This window comes from Amborella trichopoda, chromosome 12, assembly GCF_054954075.1.
Source record: "Amborella trichopoda isolate Santa Cruz 75 chromosome 12, AtrichopodaSantaCruz75HAP2 v2.0, whole genome shotgun sequence".
NCBI lineage: Eukaryota > Viridiplantae > Streptophyta > Magnoliopsida > Amborellales > Amborellaceae > Amborella > Amborella trichopoda.
In genome coordinates, this window is record NC_142347.1 from 20,530,331 (window position 1) to 20,542,795 (window position 12,465).

A 12,465-nucleotide genomic window follows, 5' to 3' on the forward strand; every position below is an offset into this window, starting at 1 on the left:
GTTGTTCATTTTATTTCTTTCTCGTTCCCCCTCACAATATTTTCATTACTTTCTCATAATAATACTATTATTTTAATAATATTCTCATGAAGTATTTTCTTGTAAATGATATTATGATTTTAATAATATTCTCATTATTCTCATAATAATATTATTATTATAAAAAAATATTTTCTTTCACTCACAATATCCTCATTACTTTATTATTATTTTAATAATGTTCTCACAATAATAAATACTACATTTTAGCATTACAATATTATGTTTATCATATTTAAATTATTACACATGACTTATTCAGTTATATATGATACACTTAATTTTGTATTATGGAGTTCAATTAGATAACTTGTTAATTTTATTATAATTTTATGAATGGTTTTACATATGTATTACTACATGTGTCATTAATACATTGTTATATTATTTAATTTATTATCAGTTTTCATTTATATATTGTTTGTATGCATATTATTTGCACTGTTTAATATTATTATAATATTCTTAATTTTTATATTGCATGTTATAATATGTTATCATCACATGTTATATTATGTTCTCATCATGATAATGTTCTCAAAATATTCTCATAAAAATAATTCTATAATATTTTTCTTCTCTTATGTGAACATATTTTTATGCTCATTTTTTCATAGAAACTCATTTGCTATCTCTTCTCATACCTTTAACTAAACACCATTGATTCCAATTCTACTCCACCAACGTTAGTAACATATCCATTTCAGAGTGACATATATGTAAGTGACTGTAGTTTTTCTGTAAAATCATTATTTTAAATTAGATTTTGTACTAAGATATTTATGCATTTAATTGTAATATTTAAATTTTAGATACCGTAAGTGTTATGTGCAAGTGGCCTTGCTTTTCCTAAAAAACAATTGTTTAAAAATTTGGGAATCTGCGCTATAAGTTTTACGTCTTTCTGTAACATGATTATTTGAAAATACTGTAAGTGTTATGTGCAAGTGAGAGCTATATATTACTTCATGTAAATTCATGTGTATGATTTCAAGGATATTTTGAAAATATGATATTATTGTTTTCTGATATCTACTAAATTGATATATGGGCTGCAATTGACATAAAAATGTTTTGAATTTATATGAATGATAATATGATATAGTGATGTCCCTTATGACGATATGTATAACATAGACATGTTGATGTTTCTTGTGGTTACATATGAGATATGCTTCTGATAAGATATGTGTGCATGGTAACATGCTTCTGATAAGATATGTGTGCATGGTAATATGCTTCTGATTTAATATGTGTGTATGATAACATGCTTATGATAAGATATGTGTGCATAGTAACATGCTTTTGATAAGATATGGGCGCATGAAGACATGCATCTGTTATGATCTGATGAGATATTTGTACTGGCAGCTATGATTTTTCCCTACTCTCTATGATAGGATGAGAGTTAGGAATGTGTGTGATTGGGTGGTCGTTCTCCCAAAACTTATGTGAAGAGCTACTCATTGGGACCCATTTGAAAGTGTAACGCTCTCTCACCAGAGCGGCACATGAGAGGGTTGTGTCTTGCAAGGTCAGTGCCTATCAAAAGCCCTAAAGCACATTGGGGCTGTGTGAGGCAATATGCAATGGATTCATCCATCGATGGTGCCTCTTTCCTGATTGTAATGGTAGAGGTTCTAAACATTAGGATTTGATTGACCCGATAGGTAGGATTTCTACTCCAAGAGTTAGTTTAATATAAGAATAATAGGTTCAGGATTCCTAGGAACTCTGACTAGAAATACACTCTAAGTTATACTTATTACGATATCAAGATCTCGTGTAACTAGAGCTAGCATGGAAGGAATTCATAAAACTTAAAAAAATAAGGCATCAGATAGAAAATTATAATCTACGCAAGACTTCAGTTACAGGAAATAAGTGGACTCATCCGGTACGCCGGTGAGATATGAGTGGACCTATTCAGTACACCGATAGAGATTAAGTAGACCCATCTAGATCGCTGGTGGGGTATATAGATGACCTACTTGAGACGTCAGCATGGTACTTTGTGAAATCCTTTGTATCATGTTAAACTGAGCATTTTTGTTAAAGGATTTATATATGCACTTCTCATATTGGTTCAAATGCATTCAAATCTTTTAAATTATGTTACATTGTGTGTTTCTGAATTTGAAATTGTTCTCCATGTATGCTCTTTATCATGTTATGCATTCTTTTATAAAATATTTACACTTTCCAACCATGATTTTTAAGGATAATGATGGTCACTTACTGAGTAGCCAAACTAATCAAGCTTTATGATTTTTTTTTTCCAAAGTAATCACAGCCGTATTGTTCGTATGTACAACATGAGTAACTTGGAAGAAGTTTGTAGTCATGGATAAATTCGCCTTTGTAACTTTTGTCTATCAAAGTTGTGTGTGTGTATATATATGGGAAATGACCTTGTGAGACCGTCCCACACCCATGTGTGTTGGACCCAAAAGGATTACCATTAAATTTGACACAGATATCTAGAAAAGTCAAGTCTCACACACATGTGATAAATTTTCTAGAGATCTATGCCAAATTTAATAGTAATCCTTTGGGGTCCTACACACATGGGTGTGAGAGGGTCTCATAGGATCATTACTCGTATATATATATATAGTAAAAATTTTGAATTTGTTTTGTTCTTTAATAATAGACTGTCACATTTTAGGAATTTTAGTGTTTTAAAACTTGGGGTGTAACAAGTAGAGATGAGTTATTGCAAAGTTTGTAAAAGAACATAATCATATTCTCACAACGCCCAACAAGACTAGATTCATTCGCTCTCAACGAAAGATACCAAACATATTAAAAAAGGTGATTGATACATTGAAGTCTTCTATGGTTAAGTCTAGGCTTATGATGGATTACCTTATTGAAGAGGCCGGTGGGACAGAAAATGTCTCTTTCATTGAGAAAGACCTTGAGAATCACATAACTAGAAAAAGAAAACAACTGAAAGGGAAAGATGGTAATGTTGTTATGAATTAGTTGCGTACGAAGAATGAATTGGACCCTAACTTATTTTATAGAGTTCGATTTGATGAGATGGGGAGGTTGTTTGGTGTTTTATGGGTTGATTCAATGTGTATATTGTCATACCAATTTTTTAATGACGTGGTAACCTTTGATACCACATACCAAACAAATGAATACAGTATGCCCTTTGGCTCAATCCTTAAAGTTAATCAGCATGCTAACACAATTTTCCTCGGATGTGCTCTCATATTCAATGAGACTATAAAAATTTTCATTTGGTTATTTGAGAATTTGCTAGAGGCAATGGGAGGCCACTAACTAGGTACAATTATCACTGATTAGGCTTTAGCTATAACATAGTTAAAGACAGTTTTCTCGAATACTAATAATTACTATTACAAGTGGCACATCACGAGAAAGTTTAAAACACATCTAAGTCATGTTGAGTGTGTGCACCAATTATTCTTAGAGGTATTCAAGAAGTGTACACAGTTGAGCAGTTTGAGGCTGATTGGTTGGCTATGATTCAAAAATATGATCTTCACGAGAAAAGTTGGCTCAAGTGGTTATATAATTGTCGCACTCAATGGGTTGATGCATACATAGCTGATAGGCTCATAGCCGACATGAAAACCACACAACGAAGTGAAGGGTTCAATCGTCATTTAAAAATGTATGTCACTTACGGTACAGGTTTGCAAATATTTATGAATGCTATTGAAATGTTGCAAAACAAGAAGTTCATCAAAGAAAAAGAGAAAGACAGTAAAGATCTTACATCCACACCTGCTCTAAAGACAACCTTCCTTATTGAAGAGCATGCAGCAAAGACATACACTCAAAAAGTATTTAGAAAGTTCCCAGAAGAAGTGGTAAGGTCCTCAAATTGCTTTAGCAAATTAATAGAAGGCAATGATGAATTTACCAAATATAAGGTAGAAGACATTCGCGATGTGCCAATCCCTCGGACGGTTACATTCATTGAATTAGGGAAGAAGCTTACATGTACATGTTAGTTCTTTGAGCGTATTGGAATCCCTTGTTCACATATGCTCAAAGTGTTCAACATGAGGAATGTATTAAAGATCCCATCTAATTACATTTTGAGCCGGTGGACAATGGATGCAAAGACATATCCAAGACAAATGTGGTGCTAGTAGTTTGACTCTATCTAAATTTTCGAGTTTCATTTGACGTCATGAGCTTTATGACCTTATGAGAAAAATTGTAGAGCCAGTCTTAGAAAATGATGATCTATTTGAAAAAGTGAAGTTGGTTTTGAGGAGGTCATTGCAACAAGAAAGTCTTTGTCGAATAGTCATGCACCATCAACCTCCACTCATTTCGGTGCCATTGAAGATGAAGTATGTGGCAGTATTAGATCAATTGATGCCCCCCCCTTGTACTCGATCCACCAAGTGCATGTCCAGTTGGATGACTAAGGACTAAAAGGACAAAACCTTCATGAAAGGAAGGGTCAAAAGCTTCTACAAAAAAAAAACAGTCGGCGGAAGGCCATCCACTAGAAGGAAGTGTAAAGTTTGTAGGAAGAGTGGATATAACTGGCGTAACTGTCTGTTGAGGGCACATGGGATGTTAGTGCTTCTTTGCTTTATGTATTGAATATAATAAATATAATTGTTTCTATTTAGCTTTAGTTTTCATTTATCTTCTGCTTTACATATTGGATTTACAATACATCTTTCTCTTATAGAGCTACTGAGGACCTCGAATCAAGTTGAGGCCATGACAAACGAAGGGGCTGCAATTACACAGAGGATATGACAAATTGCGAGACTACATTCGCATCGAGGATATGGCAACTTGTAGGGGTTTATTTGCACATACATTTAATTATTTTTTTTTGTATTGACTAATTTTTTGAATTTTGGAGACATGTAAAAACCCGTTTTTGTACTTGACTTTGGGGTTATATGAATATTCAAGGAATTTTGCAGGCATGTAAAAGACCTATTTATAGGGCATGTAAAGGACTTGACTAATTTTTTGAATTTTGGAGACATGTAAATACCCTTTTTTGTAGTTGACTTTGGGGCTTATGTGAATATTCAATATTCATGTAATTTTGCGAGCACGTAAAGGACCTCTTTATGGGGGTATGTAAAGGATCTCTTTATGGGGTATCTAAAGAACCCATTTGGTGACTTTTTTGGTAACATATGTGTGACATTTCTTTCTTTTCCATATATGTCATTTACATGTACAGTGTGGGTTTACTTGGATAGTGAAATGAATTCACAAAAGATTACCATTAATTAAACAACAACCAATTAAAATCATTTACAAAATACTGAAAAGATACCAGGAAGTTAAACACCTCTTGAAATAGTAAAAAATAGATAAATTAAAGCTTCAAAAAAGGCAACCAAATTGAGCTGACTGAACCACCAACAATTTTATTTCTTTTGGCTTCTTCAAGTTTCATAAACTGGTAGCAAGAAGAACTGAAACTGAACTGAAGATATTACACTCCCCTATTTGACATCACTTTTCCGAGGTGTTCACTAAGATCGGATTTGACCCACTTGGTCTTGTTGAGGACCCCGAGAACCTCAGTGGGTTGTCCAAGCCAAGTTGGTGAATGGTTGATGGGCCATGCTTGGAGTAGTTGGAATGCTATTACCTGATGTGTTCACTAAGATCGGTATCATCAATGTGCCCGGGTGGTATGATGCAGGAAAATCGGAGTACTTCGCCTCTTCTTCCACACTGTTTGTGATAGAGTTCATATTATTTCCCCCCAACGAGGTTGGCTACCCAGGAGGCATCTTCAACCCCCTCATAATTTACACAAGTTTACACATGTGTATAGATCTGTATACCCCGAACCTCCATAATTTACACAAGTTTTGATGACGACTAATGTGAAGATGCATCAAAGCCTCATGCAGCTGATGCACTCCTCCCTCTAGGACACAAACAACAATCTTCAAATCCACCATCGATGAACATTGATGCAGCTCACTGTAAACTTAAAACCATACTATCTGATACCTGAATGAAATAGGAGGTTGACTTTTGTAGAACCACTCCTACTTAAATACTGTGAAGGTAAAAGAGGCGTATCCATCTTAATCATGAAGCACAGAACGTCCATTCTAAACTAGAGATGAAAACACTGAAAACACCACTTCGTCTCGAAATCAATTTGGTTGCTGCATATTTGAATAAGTTAGAATAATTAATGAAATATCCAAAACAAAGTATTTCTAGCAGCAATTTCATTGGGGAGAGAGAGAGATGTGATATTCCAAAACCTGAGGAAATGGGTGCTCATTGAACAAGGGTATGGCGCCATGGCCAGAGGTTGAAGCCCAATTATGAGGGTTCCCATTATAGCCAATTTGAGAACCCTCAAATCCATGAACTTGATAGTCCACAGGAACTTGATAGTCCACAGGTGATCTCTGTAAATTCAATTCCATCTTCTTCTCTCCAAGAAAATTGTGATTGTAAAGAAAATTGTGATTGCAAGGCTGGCATGGAAACTGCCCACCAAGCTAAAGTCGTAAGCATGCATTCCTACTAAGCTCGTTCAACGTCTCCTCTTGCCTTGATCTACTAATCTTCATCTTGAAAGAAAGACCTATGTGATCTTTTGCCGAGGAAAAATAATTTTTTTTTTAATAATAATTGCCCCGTATAATTTTGGCAACAAGATTACTCACAGATGGTCTTATTACAAACAATAGAAATTTTAAAAATAAATAACGCATCAATAAAATAAATCTCAACTACTTGATGCCATTCATACAACTTAATACTGTGCTTGAGAATATAAAATAAAAGAACTAACAAATAAAAGAAAAGATGCTGGAAAATACCTCAACCGGGCTTTTTACACCCCACACCGAGTCACCACATTCAATGGCGCGGGCTCTGTGGTTAAGCTTCAATCTCAAACCGGGATAGCTGATTCCAGCCTAACTAGGTAACCACCCCTTAAAATCTCTACTAAAACTTTAACCCTCAAAATTAACTTAGGTCTAGAGAGGAGAGAGAGTACCACCCAAATTTTGGAAAGAGAAAATTAGAGAGAAAAAAATGGAGAGAGAGTGGGACATGCCCCTCTAGGAGAAAGAGGTGAGAGAGAGAGAAGAGAGGTTGGGTGTGTAGAGATTGATGAAGAGCACCCCTATTGATAGTGTTTATTTAGGTTTAGGATTTCTTACCATTTTCCGATAGTTTGTCTCTTTCATGAGATTGAGTCTAGACCGTTGATCAAGTTGACTGTGGGGTGAGAGATCTGAACCATCCATTCCATAGATGGGCCATCAATATTATAGAAGGTGCTTTGACTATTATCCCCTTTCCCTTAAACCATTTTCCCAATAAAATAAATATCATGCATTCCATAAACTGGCATGATCCATCTCATATATTCCATAAAGATATGTCAAATATTATCAAGTAAATAAATACTACCAAATATAAATAAGATAAGGTCAATATTTATTATCTATTCAAATTGACCATATCTCTTTAAAACAAACTTGCTATAAAACAAATAAAGCCATGGTCAATGTTTCCCTTCCAAGATTTGACCACATGCCATAAATCAAACTTATCTTACTTAAAAACTTGAACATGAAGCAAACAAGAGAATCCAAAGAGGGTGGGGCGTGCCATCCTTTTGTGTCACATGTGGGCCCCCACCCACATGCTACATGGTGGCCCCATGTGCACTTTGGACCCTCATATAATTTTATAAAAAGTATGAAAATTAAATTAAAACGAATTAATGTATATTTGAATTTTTTATAATTTTGTAAATCAATAACTGCATTTTTATAAAACCAAAAATTACAAATAAAATATTGAGAGATTCATAAAAATTCAAATAATAAAACTAAATCCGTTTTAATAATAAGATAAACACAAGTAAATTAATATGATGGGAAAGGGATCCATATGGTTTTAGGAATTCAATCTGTAAATATGGGATACTCCACCTCCAACTGTGCACTACAGACTACATTAGCTTTATTGAATTGACCCAGTATTTCCCATGACCCACAGTCCAAGCAAGGGCTCATTAGCGGGTCAACAAAGTCAGGTTGATGAATCAAGGGGTTGCAATCTCAGGCTGTGGATTACAGGTCCTCCCCTAGAGACTAGTAAATATCACCACGACTTGATGCAACCACAACTCTATGGTGCATAGGGGTATCTCTCGCACATGCATACGCTTCACCCAAAGGTGGATATCTGGGTTTCCCGAATGATCTATGGTTATGCATTCCTTGTAATGAAACATGGATGAGGTTTTGGCCCCCGTCTCAGTAGGCCTACCATCACACACAAGGGTCACACAGTCCCTCGGCTCTCTCATCTAGGCATAAGCTCTGACTTTATCAAGGGCTAACCCAAAACCTTCCTCGGTTAATTCTTTATGCCCAGGTACCTTTGATTTTCCAACCGACTAGCTCAGATCGATAAGCACAGTCCGCAAACATTATTCGCTTAGTATAGTCCTCGAGAGACCACACTCCCACTGAGTTTATGTTTCACTATAAAAGTATTTCAATACACACTCACAAGGTATGTAAAGGCCACATAAACCCAACATCTCCCACTTGGCCTTTGAAGACCTTACATTCTATCTTCCTCGCTTTTTCTCATCCCCATTTCTCTCACATGTCTTACAAAAACATTAGGGACAACTCCCTTAGTCAAAAAGTCTGCAATCATCAATTCTGTAAATATGTAGCTGATCTCGATCTCTTTCAATCTCACCTCATTTCTCAGATAATAAAAATAAGGCTTAATATGCTTGGAGTTCTTGTGAAACCGAGGCTCCTTAGAGACACAAATAGCTGCAGTATTATCGCAGAAAAATCACACTGCCTCACAACTTATAGGATAAAAATTAAGTTGATTAAAAAAATTCTTAATCTACACGGCTTCCTTGGCTGCTAGACAATATGCCACATACTCGGATTCCATGGTGGACAAGGCCACAATATCTTGCTTCTTTGACTTTCAAGAAACCGCACCTCTTCCAAGTATAAACACATACCCAGATGTAGACTTCGCATCATTTAGATCCACGAGATAGCTTGCATCTAAATATTCCTTTATTGCTATTTCAATTCCCCTTTTATATGTGATGGCATAGTTCATGGTCCCCTTTAAATATCTGAGAATTCTTTTTACATTTTTCCAATGCTTATCTCCTAGATTACTTTGGAAACGGCTCACCAGACTCATGACGAAGGACAAGTCAGGCATTATTTCCGTCATGGCATACATAAGGGACCCAACTACGCTCCTATAAGGCACTCTCTCTATGGCTCTTATATCCATGTATTCGGTAGGACACATCTTATTATTAAGCATTTTTTTTTTTGTCAATTGGGGTAGATATGGGCTTACACATACTCATATCAAAATTTTCCAGAATCCTCTTACAGCAGGTTGCCTGGGAAAGTTGGATAGTCTTATCTCTCCTAGTTCTTATAACATAGCTGCCCAACACATATGAAGCTTCTCCAAGATCCTTCATATCAAAGTGTTATGTAAAGAAATTTTTCGTCTCTACTACTCGGCCAATTGAGCTACTAAAAATTAGCATCTTATCCACATATAATGATATAAAGACCACATCACTCCCACTAACCTTTTAATATATACAATAATCCTCATTATTTGTGGAGAACCCTGCAAGAGAAAGGGTCTCCTCGAATTTTATTTACCATTGTCGTGATGCTTGTTTCAGGCCATAAAGGGATTTATTTAATTTGCATATTAAATTTTCTTTTCATTTTTCTTCAAATCCCTCAGGTTGGGTCATGTAAATTTCTTTTTCTAAATCCCCATTTAGAAAGGTTGTTTTGACATCCATTTGATGAACCTCAAAGTCAAAATGGGCTACTATAACTATAACGATTCAGATGAATGGAAATTTGGCAGCAAGGGAAAATGTTTCCTCATAATCTATCACTTCTTTTTGGGTGAAACCCTCTGCAATCAACCTAGCTTTGTATTTTTCTATTTTCCCTTTAGAGTTCAACTTTTTCTTGAAAATCCACTTACAACCAATATAAGGGGTACTAATTCCCATACATGGTTTTGGTTAATGGAAGCACACTCATCTTTCATGGCTTCTATCCAGAATTCCTTTTCAGGACAGGTCAAGGCTTCGTGGTGAGTTCTAGGTTCTGAATCTGTATCTTCCCCAACCTTATTAAAATGGTCTCCAAGGCAGACAAAATGTTCTAGGTAAAGAGGTGGTCTGCTGACGTCGTCTTAGTTCAGGTAAAGGTTCACGTTTTTTAGAGATTTCAGGAACAGGTTGGGTTGGTTTAGAAGTTTCAGGTTCAGGGTCTCGAACTACATCTTTGTTTTTGACCTCCTCATAAAAGTTTGCTTGTTTTCTACTCACCCTTTCTTCAAGGAACTCTTCCTCGAAGAAGTGAGCATCGCGGCTTTCAAGAACCGTACATGTTTCAAGGTTGTAGAATCGATACCCCTTACCATGATCTGGACAATCAAAGAAAATGGATTTGATAGTTTTGGGTTGCAATTTGGTTCTATTTTGATGTGGGATAAGGACATGGGCTGAGCAACCCCAAACTTTCAGGTGTCCAAGGGAGGGAGTACGACCTGTGAAAATTTCGTGAGGAGTAAGTGGGGCAGCTTTTGTGAGAGTTCGGTTAAGGATGTAATATGCCATTAATACGGCTTCTCCCCAAAACTCCAATGAGAGATTTGCATGCCCCATCATACTCCTATACATTTCAATTAAGGTCTTATTCCTTCTCTCAGCTACACCATTTTGTTCAGGAGTATAAGACACGGTATACTGATGGATGATCCCATTTTTAATGCGCAATTCTTTGAAAAGGTCAGATGAATATTCTCCCCCTCTATCGGTTCTAAGGACTTTAATTTCAGGTTGGTTTGATTCTCTACCTGGGCCTTATATTCTTTGAATTTTTCTAAGGCTTTTGATTTTGCATGAATAAGGTAAACATTACCATATCGTGAGTGATCATCTATAAAAGAGATAAAATATCTTTTTCCACTTTTGGTGGTCACATTCATAGGTCCACATATGTCACTTGAATGATTTCCAATACGCTAGTAACTCTTTTTGCCTTGGTGGTATTTTTTCTTATTAGTTTTCCTTGCACACAAAACTCGCACACTTTCAATAAATCTCCCTTATAATTTTGAAAAATCCCGTCCCTTTTTAATCTTTCTATTTGTTTGATATTAATGTGTCCTAACCTCATATACCATAGCGTAGCATCTAATTCATTAGGCGATAAGGCATAAGCAATGTTCTCTTTTATTTCAATAGTAAATAGCTCGTCCACAAGTCGTCAAGTCATGATCACATCTTTTCCCTTCTTGACCACCACTTTTTCCCTAATGAAAGTGGTTATGAATCCAGCCATAGACATTTTAGGAACCGAAACCAAGTACTTCCTGATATCAGGAGCATAAAGTGCTTGTTTTAGGATCAAGGTGCTCCCACTCTTCAGTTTCAGCTTAAAATCTCCAACTCCAAATACATCAGTCTTCTGATTTCCTCCCATATAAATATGCTACTATCCTGGCCCCATGGGAGTGAAAGAACGGTAACCTTCATAGGTATTTGTGATATGGGCCATAGCCCCCGAGTCAAGACACCAAGAAGCTCCCTTAGGATCAGCTAGCATGGACTCGAAAACCACACATGCCAATTCCTTGTTAGTTCCACTAGATGTATTTAATCGACAACTATTGGCTATGTGGCCCACCTTTTTGCAAATAAAACAAGTTCGAGTCTCTCTCTTTGCTCCATTATTTCAAAAATTTCTTCTTTTGAAATATCTTTTCTTCTCAAAAGTATTTCTTCCCTTTCCTTTCTTAAATTTAAAAAATGGTTGAGATTTTACCATATGCACAGCATCCCTTAGGGTTTGCCTTGAACTCCTCCTTTCTTCTTCAGATTTGATGGTCGTGATGAGTTCCTCCAATCTTGGTGCCTTTCTTATAGTAGAGAAGGAAGATATGAAAGTCTCCTATGAATTAGGAAGATAATTCATTAAATGAATCACTTGCATAGATTCATTGTGCTTCATGCCTGTATCTTCCAAATCTCTAACTAGCGCACATGATCTGCAAACTTGGTACCTTCTACCATTTTTAAATCATTATACTTTCTCATAACCATAGTTTGCTTCATGAGAGAGGGTTCAGCATACTCCCTTTCAAGTTTATCAAATATCTCATTTACAGTATAAATTGACTCGTACTTAGAAGCACACGAGTCAGTCATGACACATAAAAGAATGTTCTTGCATCTCAAGTTCCTCCTCTTCTAATTGGAGTACTCATCTTTGATTATTTGAGATGAGTCGTCAGTTGGAAGACGAGGTCTGTCCTCAAAGAATACCTCATGCAAGTTTTCTTCATAGAGCACAAATTTGATTTTTCTTT

The 12,465-nt window shown here is 35.8% G+C and overlaps 1 long non-coding RNA gene across 1 annotated transcript; it reads right to left on the minus strand.

The window, feature by feature from the left end:
• Positions 1 to 5,412: 5,412 nt before the first annotated feature.
• On the minus strand, positions 5,413 to 7,728 carry LOC110007527 (uncharacterized). The gene is made up of 4 exons (XR_002281446.2): positions 6,861 to 7,728; positions 6,294 to 6,608; positions 6,031 to 6,191; positions 5,413 to 5,944 (listed from the first exon to the last, which is right to left on the minus strand). It is a non-coding gene; the product is annotated as an uncharacterized LOC110007527 (long non-coding RNA).
• Between the last annotated feature and the right edge of the window lie 4,737 nt (positions 7,729 to 12,465).